A 16132-nucleotide genomic window follows, 5' to 3' on the forward strand; every position below is an offset into this window, starting at 1 on the left:
CATCTATTATATAAAGAAAATAAAATAAAAATAGAAGAAAAAGAGAGAAAAAAGATAAGAGAAAAGAAAAGTGGGGGAACCAAGCAAGAAAAAGAAAAAGAGAAAAAATCTAATTAAATGAAAAAGGACCTTGGGGGATAAAACCGGAGTAAAGACTAGGAGACTATACAATATTAGCAACCATGCCAATAAAAAATAAAAAATAAAAAACACGACACGCTAGGAATCCCCCTTGCTGTTAAATAATACACTTAGGGATCTGACCTTCCCCCTTTCTCCTTTCTTCACTTCTCTCTCTCCCAGGGCAGCAGGAAAGCTGCCTGGGAGGTCCTGTGGGAGATTAAGGAGGTCCTTGTTGAAGCAACTAATCACAGAAGACTATGACTCTTTATCTCCAGCGTGACAACACCTACACCTCACCAGAAAACCCAGATATGTTATTGGCAACTTGGATAGCATGTCCTACAGTTCTTACCCCTTAGGTGTGCTAGGAGAGGTCTAATTGATTTTCTGACTCTACCTTCTCCCAGACCAAGTTTCCTATCACAGGACGTTTAGGTAAATTGGGCTTTCTCAGGAGATTCACCTCTCCTTTCTTCCCAGACTCTCCCCAAGACAGCTATTACACTCTTCTAAGTTCAAGGAGAGAGAGAGAGGAAAAAACAACAACAACAACAACACAAAATGCCGAGGGCTAGGGTAGTCAAGGACCTCAAATGGACCTCAGGGTATGGTGGATTCAGGGTTGAGAAGTCTGGGATATTTCAGACTCAGGGTGTGTGAGTCTCTAGAGAATGGGCCACCAGGGTTTAGGGGATACAGACCTGGGAACCATGCATCTGGTTAACACGGGGCTTGGGAAAACCACAGTACAACAAAGCCTTCAGGGATTGTTGAGGCTGGGCCACCAGCCCTAGGGGCAGGTGTTCTGCCTACAACTTCTGACCTCCATGTTAGAAACCCAAAATTCCACCTCTCACATGAATCTCTTCTGTCGCTGTCTCACCAAATCAACATCCAGACACCTCCTGCCCTGCAAGTTCCCCAAACAGCCTCCTCAGGGTTTGGAAACACCCCAGCACAGCAAAGACCACAGGGATCACTGCAGCTGGGCCGCCAGCCCTAGGGGGAGGGGCTCCACCCACAACTTCTGACCTCTGTGTCAGAAACCCACAATTCCACCTCTCACAAGAATCTCCTCTGTCACTGTCTCGCCAAATCGACATCTGGACACCTCCTGTCCTGCAAACCCCAAAAACAGCCTGCTGAGGGCTTGGGAAAACCCCAGCTCAACAAAACCTTCAGGAATCACAGCAGCCGGGCCACCAGTGCAAGGGGGAAGGGTCCCATCCACAAACTCTGACCCTTGTGCAAGAGACCCAAAATTCTACCTCTTGCAAGAATCTCCTCTGTCAACCATCCTCCCAAATAGACATCCAGACACATCCTGCCCTGCAAACACCCAAAACAGCCCAGTCCAGCAGGACTCTGACCCTACACAGCCGCTTCTTTGCAGGAGAGATTATGAGGTGTACTCACTCAGAATCCATCTTGCCCCGCCCTCCTAGTCTCATAACCCTTATCTAGCTCTGTGAAGAAAAAAAAATCTACTCATTTCAATTTAGGCAAAAACAATTTTTTAAAAAAGAGGTTAGTAATAATTTCATCAGTGAAAACCTTACACAATTTTCACAATCTAAAATATTTAACATATATTATGTTCATTTATTTTATTTGTATCCATTCTCATTTACTAATATAAGTGCTTATTTAATTTTTTGGCCAATTGAATAGACCTTTTTTAAGAATTTTCACTTGTTCATTTAATATAGAAATCCAGAGGTATCAAAGTGTATATAGTTAAACTAATTTTATCAGCTCTCACTAGCCCACCATACTAAAGTGGCAGGTGGTTTTGCAGAGTTGCTGCCATGATATTGTCCTTATTTCAGGTAACTCTTTAGCAAAATATTTTCTTACAATCATGTTTTCACTGACAAGTGCCCTATTTAGCACTTTTGCTTGCATGGAATGTTTTATCTATGATTTAGCCTTTCTTTGTGCAAGCATCCTAACATAGTTTAAAAATTATTTTATATTTCCTGTATCTGAATCTGTATCTCTTTATTATCTAGTGGCTCAGAAAGACCTGTCACTAAATGAAGATGCTGTTTTAAATTTAATTCTTCCTCTATTCACTGCACTTTCACTTCAGTGGTGAACTTTTCATCTGTGCTCTTTTATAAAGCAGTGAGAAGCAGCCACGCAACCTGAGCAGCCAGAATATGTTTCTCCTTTTTCTTCATATACATACCCTCAATGTTCTTTTCCAGCTGAACTAATCCCTCAGGCATATATGGGGCATTTCCCAAGTCATGTACAGGACCCCAATCATCTATAATCTGAGCCAGATCATACCACAAAGAAGATCAAGGCCACCCTGTGATTCTCCCACATAATTTTGGATTAACCCCACTCATTTCCCAATAAAGGGCAGGATTTCCCCAACAGAATTCCTAATAAAGAGTGGGGTTTCCCCCACAGATTTCCCTGTAACTGGCATGCTCTCCCCAGCACTACTCTGTTTAGGAGCTTATAGAATATCCTTCCAAATACATCAAGTTAATGCAGGAGGTCAAACCCTGGCAGGCTGAATAAATGTTTTGATATTCCAGAGAAACCATATGCAAGGTCAGCAGTGGTTATGCCATTCATTACTTACAGAGCCTGATGGTGGCAGATTGGAAGGGATGCTCTGCAATTCCATCAAATACAGCAAGAATATATACCATTAGACAGCAGTGGGGTAGTGAGCAGTAAAGATAACAACAGTGAAAATCAACTTCATAGTTAATTATTACTAGACTTTATGAATATGATCACACCAAGTACTTTCAAAGTTTACCTTGTCTTGTTCTTCCTGTTATGTAGTTGGGCAGTTGGCCTGTTCAGCCCTACCCTATTCAATGTCTCAGGGGTTTCAGAAAGTGCATTACTGCCTCCATTTACCCTATGGTTACATAATAGTCTACCTGGTCATTGTAGAATAATATCCCAGTATTTTCTGGAGTTAAAGTAACTTCCAAGTTGTCATTGTTATAAATAAATATTAAATGAGTATCATAATAATAAAACATGAACTATTTATCAATTCATTTAATTGTTAGATACTTAGGTTGTTATATTGATAATTTTAAATATTATTTTAAAACCAATTTAATTCACTATATTAACACCTCAATAAAATATTATTTTACCATATTTTATTTATTGATTTATTTATTTATTTTAAAGATTTATTTTTATTTCTCTCCCTCCCCTTCAGTTGTCTGCTCTCTGTGTCCATTCACTGGGTGCTCTTCTGTGACCTCTTCTATCCTTATCAGCAGCACTGAGAATCTGTGTTTCTTTTTGTTGTGTTATCTATTTATTTACTCAATTTCTGACTAAATATTTATTCCATTATTGAAATTGGAGTATTTACATCTCCTACTATCAATGTAGTTCCATCGATTTCTCCCTTTAAATCTGTCAATATTTGCTTCATATATTTTAGGACTCTACTGATAGGGGAAAAAATATATATATATATACACACACACACACCAATTTTTTATAGCTTTTTGTTGAATAGCACCTTTTTTTCAATATGTAATGTCTTCCTTTGTCCCTTTCTCCCTTATAACAGGTTTTTATTTACACTCCATTTTATCTTTTATTATTATACCTGTCCCAGTTCTCTTTTGGTTACAATTTACATGGAATTATTTTCATGTGTGCACTTTTAATATATTTGTATATTTGAAATTATGGTGAAATGCCTGTACATGGCATACAGTTGATTAAACTTGTTTAATGCATTCTGTCAATCTTATGCTTTTGCCTATAGTGTAGTCTATTTACAATTAATGTAGGTACTGATAATGCAATAGTACTCATACATTTTTGTCACCCTATTTTTCCTTTAAAGGCTTGTTAATATTTATACAATTTTATGTAGTATACCATTTTAATTGTCTTCTCAATTCCTTATTTGTGTATTTTCTCAGATAGTTTTATTTGTGGCTAACATGGGACTTAAAGTTACCACTAGAAATCTATAACAATCATTTTTGTTTAGTACCAACTTAAATTCAGTAGCTCATAAAACACAGTTACCATTCTGCTGCCCCCATTTTTCTATTGAAAACATTACAAATTATATCTTTATGCTTTGCATACTCAAACCCATAAATTTATCATTAATTTTTATGTCTGCATTTTAGAAGCTGTAAAGAGTAAAATGTGGAATTATGTACTGTTTCAGTCTGCTAGGCTGCCAAAATGCAATATACTGGAAATGGGTTCCATTTAAAATGGGAAATTATTAGGCTACATGCTTAAGTTTTCAAGGGTGAAAAATGTCCAAATCAAGGCATATTCAGGTGATGCTATCTCCCTGAAGACTAGCTGCTGGTGATCCTGTACTCCTCTGTCACATGGCAAGGCACATGACCACATCTGCTGTTCTCTCTGTTTTCTTTTGGATGTCATTGCTTCCAGCTTCTGGCTTCTATGACTTTCTCTCTCTCTTAGTCTGAATTTCATCCTCCTATAAAGAACTTCAGTAAGAGGATTAAGGACAAACCATAGTCATGCCTTATTGAAGTAATCGAATCCAAAAGCCCTTTCCAGAAGTAACTTAATCATAAGGTCCCAAATACAATAGGTCCACAACCAACAGGAATGGATTTACTCTAATAACATGGTTTTCTGGAGTCCATTAAGCTTCAAACCATCACATGTACCAAAAATACAATATAATATTACTGTCATTTATAATTACCAGTATTATTACCTTTAACAAGAATCTTTACTCTTTATGCTGATTCAAGCTCTTAGTATCCATTCCTTTCTTTTTGAAGAACTCCCATTAGCATTCGTTGTAGGGCAAGTCAAGTGATGATGTATGCCTTCAACTTTTGTTTATCATGGGATGACTTAATATTTCCATCATGTTTGAAAGACAGTCTATCTGTCTATAAAATTATTTGCTGGCAATTTATTTCCCATAGGAGTTTAAATAATTTGCCTCACTACGTTCTTTTTTTTTTTGCAATTTCCCACTGTTTTTTACACATGATCCTACATGTGGGCTGAAATATTTTGCTGGTATGAGTTGACCCTTTTATTCAAGGCCTTTTTCTAGTTACAACACCATCTAGTGCTTGCTAGTAATCCCTCAGTGCCAGGGAGGCTCATTCCTGGGAGTATGTAATGCATTTACATGCTGAGTTTGTCTTAGAGAGTGGCCACATTTGAGCAACATGGAGGAACTCAGGAGGTAAATCTTAAGTATCCTGCAGCTCTAGGCCTAGTTCATATTTCAGGCACACAGGCTCATAAGCATAGTCATCAGTATCAAGGGCTCATTGTTGGAAAATCCTTCTCTGTTTGTCTTTGCCATTGCATTTGGGGAATGGTTGCTGTTGCATTTGGGAACGTGATAGAGCTCCCCTGGCTAGGAACTCAGCACTCCCTCAGTTGTCACTTGTAACTGTTATCTAAACTTTTTTATATCCCCTCTATACATGTCCTGGAGAACTCCCTCCCACCTATGTGCCCACCCCACCAATAACACTCTACACCAGTGTTCCTCCCCTGCCATAGTTGAACCTCTCTGTGGTCCAAAACTTCTCAAACAAAACCTACTATATTGCCAAATTCAATTAAAAGGAAAATAAAATATAGTGATGGGTTTACAGATTAGAAGTATACATAACAATTTAGAAATACTAAGATAAAGTAAATATAAATTGGTGTATTAGTAAAAATGAACAATATTATAAAGTTTTGTTTTTAACATTTTGTCTTTCATCACTGTAATAAATGTTGCCCTGTAAGTACATGGCAAGGCACTTTCTTTCATTTCTTCTTCAGTGTCTACATCCATTATTTTTTAAAAAAAATTGTTTTCTAATTTTTAATTTTGTCTTCAAAAAATTTTAGATCACAGTAATTCACATATATAATATAGGGAACTCCCATATATTCAATATCAAATCCTTACCCCCCTCCCCAGCACTGATCTTTTTACATGACCCTGTTACATTTGCTGCAGCTTATGTACAAATTTTGAAATATAGCTATCAAACATGGTTCCACTTTGATTTACATTATGGTTTATATTTTAGACTGTAAAAATTTCTAAATTTTTAGTTTCTTGATGTTTTATATTATGGTCTACATTTTAGCTTATAAACTTGTATACATTTTTGGTGTATGTTAACATGTCCTATATCCATCATTACATGATCTTGTGGAGCACTTCCATTGCTCCCCAGTTGCCCTGCTTCTGTCTGTTCTTTACCTCTCTCCCCATCCCCTCAGGACCCACATTGACAGTCAATCTTCACTTTTTGAGGGACCAGATTTATAGATACATGCAACAAGCTGATGGCTTGACATACTAGACTGCCCTAATCCATTGGAACCCGCACAATTCACTGTTTGAGAACATCATATCTCTCCGGGACATGGGTACACATTCACATTCATTGTATGGTATCCACCCAATGATTTAACACACTGACAAACTGAGCACTCACACACTCCCTTGCAGCATACCCCCCTGCCAGATGGCACTCTTAAGCACCTTAAACATGTAATCCTTCCTTATTATATTTTCTAAAGTGATACCTCAACCTTATAGTTTCAAGCATATACCTAAGATTCTTCCATATTAAACTGTTCCCCCCAGCCTTCCGCAAAATTCCTTGGGTCATCTGACCCATCCTCCCGACCCTAGCCCACCTCAATCCCTCAAAACCCAATGGTATCCCTATGTCCCAATCTTATCTTTTCCCTGTACAAATACTTATCTCCAGCTTATCATAGACTTCACCTATGAAGGCATCAGATCACAATCTTCTTTCCCCCCCAAAAAATTACTTTAAGCCTATCTTCCAGTCTCTAGTTCTAAGAGACAGATTGGTTTGCTTGTTTCATATCAGAGAGGTCAAGTAGTATTTGTCCTTCAACGCCTGGATTGCTTCACTCAATATAAGGTCCTTAAGATTCATCCATATTATCACGTGTGTTTGTACTGTATTCTTTCTCATAGCTGAATAGTATTCCATTGTATGTATATACCACATTCTATTTATCGATTCATCTGTTGATGGGCATTTGGGTAGATTCCAACTTTTGGCAATAGTGAACAATGCTGATATGAACATTGGTGTGCATATATCAGTTTGTGTCCTTATTTTCAGTTCCTCTAGGTATATACGCAGCAGTGGAATTGCTTGGTCATATGGCAAATCTATAGCTAACTTTTTGAAAAAATGCCAAACTGTCCTCAAGAATGCCTGGATCTTTCTTCATTTCCACCAGCAGTGGATGAGTGTTCCCCTTCCTCCACATCCTCTCCAACACTTTTATTATTGTTTTTTTTTTTTATTGCTGCCAGTCTTTTGGTAGTAAGATGGTATCCCACTGTAATTTTGATTCGCATTTCCCTAATGCCTAGTGATTTTGAGCATTTTTTTCATGTGCCTCTTAGCCATTTGTATTTTTTCTTTGGGGAAGCATCTGCTCAGATCTTTAGCCCATTTTTCAAATGGGTTGTTTTACCTTTTATTTTTGAGATATAGGAGTTCTTTATTTATGCAAGATATAAGTCTCCTATCAGATATATGTTTACCAAATATTTTCTCCCATTGGGTAGGCTCTCTTTTCACTTTCTTGAAAAATTCCTTTGAGATGCAAAAGGCTTCAATTTTGGGGAAATCCCATTTATCTATTTATTCTTTTGCTGCTCATCCTTTGAGTGTGAAGTTCATGAAGACATTTCCTATGACAAGGTCCTTTAGATGCTACCCTATAGTATTTTCTAAGGTCTTTAAGTACTTGGCTCTTATATTTAGGTCTTTCAGCCATCTTGATTTGATTTTTTTTGTAAGGTGTGAGAGAGTAATCCTCTTTCCTTCTTTTGCATATGGATATACCATTGTCTAGGCACCATATGATGAAGAGGCCATTCTCTCCTAGTTGAGTGTGCTTGATGGCCTTGTCAAGTATCAGATGACTGTATATATGTGGATCTATATTGGAACTCTCAATTTATTTCCATTGGTCATTGTGTCTATTCTTGTGCCATGCTCTTTTCACTACTGTATCTTTAAAATATGTTTTGAAGTCAGGTAGTGTGATTGCTCTGATTTCATTTTTCTATTTCAATTTGTCTTTGGCTATTCAGGGCCTCTTTCCTTTCCAAATAAATTTCATACTTAGTGGTTCTAGTTCATTGAAAAATGTTGCACTGGTTTTCATTGGGCTTGTATTGAATCTGTAGATCAGTTTTGGTAGGATAGACATCTTAATAATATTAAGTTATCCTATGCATGAACAGGGAATATTCTTACATTTATTTAGGTCTTCTTTGAATTCTTTGAACAGTGTTATGTAGTTTTCTGTGTATGTCTTTTACATCTTTACTTAAATGAATTCCCATGTATTTTATTTTTTATTTACTATTGTAAATGGCATTTTTCCTTGATTTCCTCCTCTGATTGCTTATCTTTAGTGTTCAAAAATGGTATTAATTTTTGTGGATTGATTTGATAACCTCTGTCTTTACTGAACTCATTTATACATTCTAGAATCTTTGTTGTAGATTTCTCAGGCTTTCTATGTATAGGATCATCTTACCTGCAAATAGCGAAATTTTGACTTCTTCCTTTCCTACTTGGATGCCTTTTATATCTGGTTCTTGCCTCAGTGTCATGTAAGTACTTCTAACACAATGTGGAATAGAAGGGGTGATAGTGGGCATCCTTCCCTGTTTCCTAATCTTAGAGGGGAAGATTTTAGGATTTCACTAGTGTAAATGATATTAGTTTTGGGTATTTCATATATACCCTTTATCATGTTTGGAAAGCATCCTTCTATTCCTATCTTTTGCAGTGTTATTTTCAAGAAAGGGTGCTGTATTTTACTGAATGATTTTTCTGCATCTATAGATATGGTCATGTATTTTTTTTCCTTCAATCTGTTTATGTGGTTTATTACATTAATTGATTTTCTTATGTTGAATCATCCTTGCATACCAGGAATGAAACCCACTTATTCATGGTGTATAGTTAATTTAATGTGTTGTTGAATGTGATTAGTAAGTATTTTGTTGAGGATTTTCATATCTGGGATCATTAGAGAGATTGTTTTGTAATTTTCCTTTCTTGTGTCTTTGTTTTGCTTTGGTATTAGGGTAATTTTGTCATCATAGAATGAATTAGGCAAAGCTCCTGGTATTTTGAGTTTTGGAAAAGTTTAAGAAAGATTGGCATTAGATCTTTCCAGAATGTTTGGTAGAATTCACCTGTCAGACCATAAGGCCCAGGGCTCTTCTTAGTTGGGAGGTTTTTAATGATTGATTCTATCTCTTTACTTGTGATTGGTTTGTTGAGATAATCAATTCCTTCTTTCATCAATGTAGGCTGCTTATGTGTTTTTAGGAATTTGTTCATTTCCTCTAAGTTGTCTTTCTTGTTGGAATACAGTTTTTCAAAATACCCTCTTATGATAGTCTTTATTTCAGTGGGTCAGTGGTGATAACTTCTTTCTCAGGTCTTATTTTGTGTATTTGCATCTTCTCTCTTTTTTTTCTTTGAAAGTCTAGCTAAGGGTTTGTCAATTTTATTGATCTTCTCAAAACACCAGCTGTTTGTTATATTTTTTCAAGTGCTTTCTTATTTTCTTTTTAATTTAGTTCGGCTCTGATCTTTGTTATATATTTCTTTCTTCTGTCTTTGGGGTTAGTTTGTTGTTTTTTTTTATTAATTCCTCCAATTGTGCAGTTAGTTCTTCACTTTTAGCTCTTCTTTTTTGAGGTACAAATTTATGGCTATTAATTTTCTTGCTATACGGCATTTGTTGCATCCCATAGGTTGCAATATGTTGTACTATCATTTTCTTTAGTTTCAAGGTAGTTATTGATTTCTATTAAGATTTCTTCCTCGATCCACTGTTTTCCTAAGAGTGTGTTGTTTAACTTACACATCTTGTTGCCAAATCTGGGTTTCTGGCCCTTGCAGATTCCCAGCTTCATTCCACTGTGGTCAGAGAAATTGTTTCATATGGTTTCAATCTTTATGAATTCACTGAGACTTTCTCTGTGGCCTAGCATGTGGTCTATCTTGGAGAATGATCCATGTGCACTTGAGAAGAATGTATATCCTCCAGTATTTGGTGTAATGTTCTGTATATGTCTATGATGTCCAGATACTCTAACATATTTTTCAAAGTCTTTGTTTCTTTATTGATTCCCTTTTGAGATGTTCTGTCTAATGGCGAGAGTAGTGTGCTAAATCCACCCCCCCCAACTGTCAAGGCATCTATTCCTTCACTTAGTTTTTGCAGTGTTTGCCTCACAAATGTGGAGGTGCCCTTGTTAGGGGCATAAATATTTATGATTGTTATTTCTTATTGAAACAGTACCCCTTTCACTAATATGTAGTGTCCATCTTTGTCTCTCACAATTGTTTGCATTTAAAGTCTATTTTGTCCAATATTAATATAGCTACTCCTGCCCTTTTTTGGTTATTGTTTGCCTATAAGATTGTTTTCCAGCCATTCATTTTCAATCTCCTTAATCCCTGGGTCAAAGATGTGTTTCTTATAGACAGTGTATCGATGGATCATATTTCCTAATCCAATCTTCCAAACTGCATCTCTTAAAAGGTCAGTTTAATCCATTGCCCTGCAGTGTTATTACTTTCAAGGAATTACTTATATCTGTCATAAATTCTTTGGATTTGTGTTTGTCATATTTTGATTGATTTTGTTTTTCTATGTTTGTCTTTTTAGTTGGTCTTACCTCTCCGCCAACTCTGTGTCTTATGTTTCTTTCCTCTTGCAGAACTCCATTTAGTATTTCTTGAAGGGCAGGTTTCTTGTTGGCATACTCTCAATTTCTGTTTATCTGGGAATATTTTGAACTCTCCATCACTTTTGAATGCTCATTTTGCTGAATATTCTTGTTAGGAAATTCTTTTCTTTTAGTACCTTGACTGTCATACCACTGCCTTCTTGATTCCATGGTTTCAGATGAGAAGTGAGCACTTAATCATATGGTGCCTCCTTTATAAGTGATGGTTCTCCTTTCTCTTGCTGCTTTTAGTATTTTCTCTTTGTCTTGTGCATTGGATAATTTGACAAGTATATGTCTTCAGGTAGGCCTGCTGGGATTGATGCTCTTTGGGGTGTTTTGTGCTTCCTGGACATGTGCATGCATCTCCCTCAGTATGTTTGGGAAGTTTTCAGTCATTATTTCCTCGAACACATCTTCTGTCTCCTTTCCCTTCTTTTCTCCTTCTGGGTGCCTATAGTGCTTAGGTTTGCACATTTCGCATTGTCATTCAGGTCCCTATGTCCCTGCTGGATTTTTCTTTCTGTATTTTAATCAATTCTATTATCTGTTTGATTTCAGATGTACTGTCTTCCAAATTACTAATTGTTTCCTCTGCCTCTTCAAATCTGCTATTATTTGCTGGGAGTTGATTTTTGATTTCTTAGATTGTGCTGTTCATCCCCATCATATCCAGTATCTTTTTGTGCATGATTACACTTTCTTCTGCATGCTCTCCATGTGTTTTCTTAATATCCTTAAAGCCTTCCTTTATTTCATTACATTGGTCTGTGACACATGTTTTGAGATCTTTAATTTATTTTTCTGTGTTCCACTTCTTTTCCTTGTTTTTACTTGGTTCATTGCATTGCATCATGTTTTCCTGATTATCGGTATAGTTTGTAATTTTTTGTTGCTGTCCTGTCATCATTGTATCATGATATGCTTATTCAGTTGATTAAATTTTTCATGTCAGTGTTCAATTAGCTGTTGTTTTTGTGTGCATATTAAGTCTTCCCTTTGTCATGTTGTTCTTCTTATTCTATTTCCTTGTCATTGGTGAAGTTCCCTTGAAAAAAATATTAGGTACAAAGAAAGCAAACGGGGTGAGAAAAGAAAAAGATAATAGTAGTACTGATAGTGGATGTTAGCAAAAGAAGCATGTGAGATCTAGGAGAATGGATATTGAACTCATATAAGCTGTGTGGGGTTATAACAATAAAACAAATGTAGTATCTATAATAGAATAGTAAACTGAATATGGGGAGGAATATAATATGAATTAAAAGGTCAGTGTGGTCCAGAAAGAGGTAAAGAGAAAAGAAAGGACAATAATACAAAGGGTGAATAAAAGATAGACAACAGAATAGAGGTATTAGAGATAAAAAAGTGAGAAATAATTGGGGCTAAACAAAGAGGTGGAATGCAATGGAAAAAATAAATGATTGGGACAGAAAGGTATAAAGGAAATGGGATAGAGTTGGTAGCCAAAATCAGTACACAGAGGAAGGAAGAAATTGAGGATGGGGAGGTACAGCAAATAATAATTTTTCCCTGCAGCACCTAATATAAAATAACAAAAGAAGGGGAAAAAAGGGAAAAAGGAAAATGAGTAGAAAGCAAGCAAAAGAAAAAGAAAGGAAAAAAAGAAAAAGAAATAAGAGGGCCATGGGGGGATAAAGAGGAAGGAGAAACAAGAAAATACCCAACAAGAAAGACCAGACAAGTCCTCAACGAAGGAATCCACTTTGCAATTGAATAAACTGCTTAGGGGTCTGGCCTTCTCCCTTTCTCCCTTCATCACTTCCTTCTTTCCCAGTGCAAGAGGAAGGCTCTGTGAGGACTCCTGGAGGAAATTCAAATGCATCCCTGGTGAACCAATTCTTGTCAGGAAATAATGTCTCTTAATTTCTTTTTTTTTTCCAAATTCTACTCAATTTATTCATTTAAAAAAAAAATTACATCAAAAAAATATGAGTTCCCCATTCGCCCCCACTGCCCCCACCCCACCACTCCCCCACAATAACACTCTCCCCCATCATCATGTCATATCCATCGCATCTGGTGAGTACATCTCCGGGCATCGCTGCACCCCATGTCCCGTATTCCACACCATAGCCCACACTTTCTCACGTTCCATCCAGTGGGCCATGGGAGGACATACAACATCCGGAAATTGTCCCTGGGCCACCACCCAGGACAACTCCAAGTCCCGAGAATGCCTCCACATCTCTTCTCTTCCTCTCCTTCCCCGCACCCAGCAGCCACCATGGCCACTTTTTCCACATCAATGCCACATTTTCTCAATTATTAACCACAATAGTTCAGGAATAGAATATCATTAAGTCCACTCTGATCCTTACTGTATTCCTCCTTCCTGTGGACCTTGGCTTGGTTGTGTTCATTCCACATCTATTGCAAGAGGGGGCGTAGATTCCACATGGATATTGGATGCAATCCTCCTGCTTTCAGTTGTAGGCACTCTAGGCTCCATGGTGTGGTGGTTAACATTCTTCAACTCCATGTTAGCTGAGTGGAGTAAGTCCAATAAATCAGAGTGTAGGAGCTGAAGTCTGTTGAGGCTCAGGGCCTGGCTATCATATGGTCAGTCCAGAGAAAGGCTTGTGAATAGAGATCCCATCTGAGACCAGCTCCATCACGCAGAAACACCATTTCCAAAGAAGGGGCAACTGACATGGCAGTGAACCCCATCTGCCATGACCATAGAACCTGCATGTCTCTTTAGCCCTCAAAAGGACCAATAGCTGGGGTTTTATCTACTTTATCTGTCTCTGAGACTCTGCTCAGGTGTGCATAAGGACAATCTTTCTGACAACCTCCAGACTCTTTTTTAGAGACTCATAGCCATATAAACTCATTTGTCCTTTCCATTTCCCCCTTAATTTAGGTTAAACAGCATTTTTAACTCCTGTTAGTATATGTAGACAGGAATATTCTGCTGGTCCACGCTGATCCTTTAATTCAAGGTCATTTTCTAGTTACATCATCAGCTGGTCTTATTTCTTGAGAGAGAGCACCCATCCCTTGCCAGGAACCCTAAATATGCTTCTATAAGCCTGGAAAACATTGCCTACTGTCCACCTCCCTTAGGTGTGCTACAGAGGTATTAGTTAATTTTCTGACTCCACATTCTCCCCGACAAAGTTTCCTATCACAGGGCATTTAGTTTAATCAGGTTATCTCAGCAAATTCACCTCTCCTCTCTTCCTAGGCTCTCCCCAAGCTGGTGTGCTCTTCCAAACTCAGTAAAGGGTGGGAGGGGGGCAGAAAATTGAATCTGCACTCCTTGGGCCCCTCTGCACCTCCCACCTAAAGCCTCCAACTCCCAAAGTTAGTACAGTGGGCTCAGGCAATGCCAGATTTCTGGGAGTACTTGGGTTATGAAACAGAGGTCCAGGAGAATGTAAACTCAGGGTACATGGGCCTGTGAGATGTGGGTTGTCAGGGTTCAGGGAACATGGGCTTAGGGCTCACACATTTAGGGGAACACAGGGCTTGGGAAATCTGCCTGTGGCCAGTAGTTCTCAGGGAAAGCTGCAGCCTTTTGCCCTAGAGGGAAGGGATTTACCTTCCCAAGGCTTCTGAGTTCAGTGTTAGAAATCCACAGTTTTACCTTGAAGGAGCACTAATTTTGTCACAGTCTTTCCAGATCGACATCCAGACCCCTCCTGCTTTGTAGTTTCTTGAAACAGCTCCGGCTGGATCATGTCACCACTCAGTCAGTCCTGGGGTCCATATGGGTCTTTCTTGGAGAGCTGTGCAGATTGCTTTTTAGTCAGCTGGCACGACCTTGGTGGGCCCTGTTTCCATCTCACACAGGCACTCCTGGGACTGCAGGGGAACTGCAGGGCATGGGTCCCTCCTCCTAGCAGCCTGGCTCACCATAAACAGTAAAGTCCCTTCACTGACCCTGAGGACAGGCAGTAGCCGCCTGTCAGTGGCTCCCACTCTCACGCTCCCTCCCGCTCTCATGCTCCCTCCCACTCTCGCACTCCCTCCCACTCTCACACTCCCTCCCATTCTGTTCTACTCACTGCTTTCTTACTTCCATGTTTTCTGATGATACATCAGTATTTAATATCATTTGACGTTCCATTTACATAAAATATTGTTTTCTCTTGCAGTTTTCAGAGCTCTCTCTGTCTTTTCCATTTGCTAGTTTTGCTGATATTTGTCTGGTTTTGTTTCTCTTTAACTTTATTCTTTTGGAGTGTGTAAGAGTTCCTAAATTTGTGTATTCCTTTCTATCATTAAATTTGGGAAGTTTTACGCCATTAATTCTTTGAAAATTCCTTGTGCCCCTTTCTCTCTTTTTCCTTCTGCAATGCCTATAATGTGTATATTGGTGCACTTGATTTTTTTTCCTACAGGTTTCTTAGGCTCTGTTCACTTTGTTTTCAATGTTTTTTCTTTCTTTCTGTAGCTCATCCTATATCATTTCAATTTTTTAAATTCAGTTTCATGGAAAGCCTTTAAGGAATTTTAAATTTTTGTTATTGTGGTCTTCAACTCATCCTTGTTTGGTTCCTTTACAAATTATCTATCTCTTATTTAGATCATAATATTTTTCATTTGTTGTTTGCTGTCCATTCCTTAAATTTTTGTCCTGCTAGTGTTGTAACAGATTTCTTTGCGTGTCAGAAGCTACCAAAATCAAACAAACCAATGCAAAATACACAATATAAAATATTTAAAAATTGACTCTGTGTTTGTGGCTTTCCCCTATATTTAGCTCTGTTATCAGGAAGATCAACCTGAAGCAAAAGTGAAGTGCGGGGCCCTCCCCATCATTTCTTTTTAAATTTATTTTTATTTCTCTCAGCTTCCCACTGCCCAATGTTCATTTACAAATAACATTTCTTCCCACCCCACCCCCCATTGTTTGCTCTCTGTGTCCATTCACAGTGTGTTCCTCTTTGTCCACTTGCATTCTCAACAGTATCACAAATCTGTGTCTTTTTTTGTTGCATTATTTGACACATCAGCTCTCCATGTGTACAGCACCACTCCTGGGCAGCCTGTGATTTTTTCATGTGGGGTGGCTCTATGCAGGACATACTCCTTGTGCATGGGGTTCCCTTACATGGGGGACACCCCTGTGTTGCAGCGCTGTGTGTGGCCAGCTCACCACATGGGCCAGGAGGCCCTGGATTTGAACCCTGGACCTCCCACATGGTAGGCAGATGCTCTATCACATCCACTTGCCTCCCCATCATTTATAAATCT

This window comes from Dasypus novemcinctus, chromosome X (assembly GCF_030445035.2).
Source record: "Dasypus novemcinctus isolate mDasNov1 chromosome X, mDasNov1.1.hap2, whole genome shotgun sequence".
Lineage (NCBI taxonomy): Eukaryota > Metazoa > Chordata > Mammalia > Cingulata > Dasypodidae > Dasypus > Dasypus novemcinctus.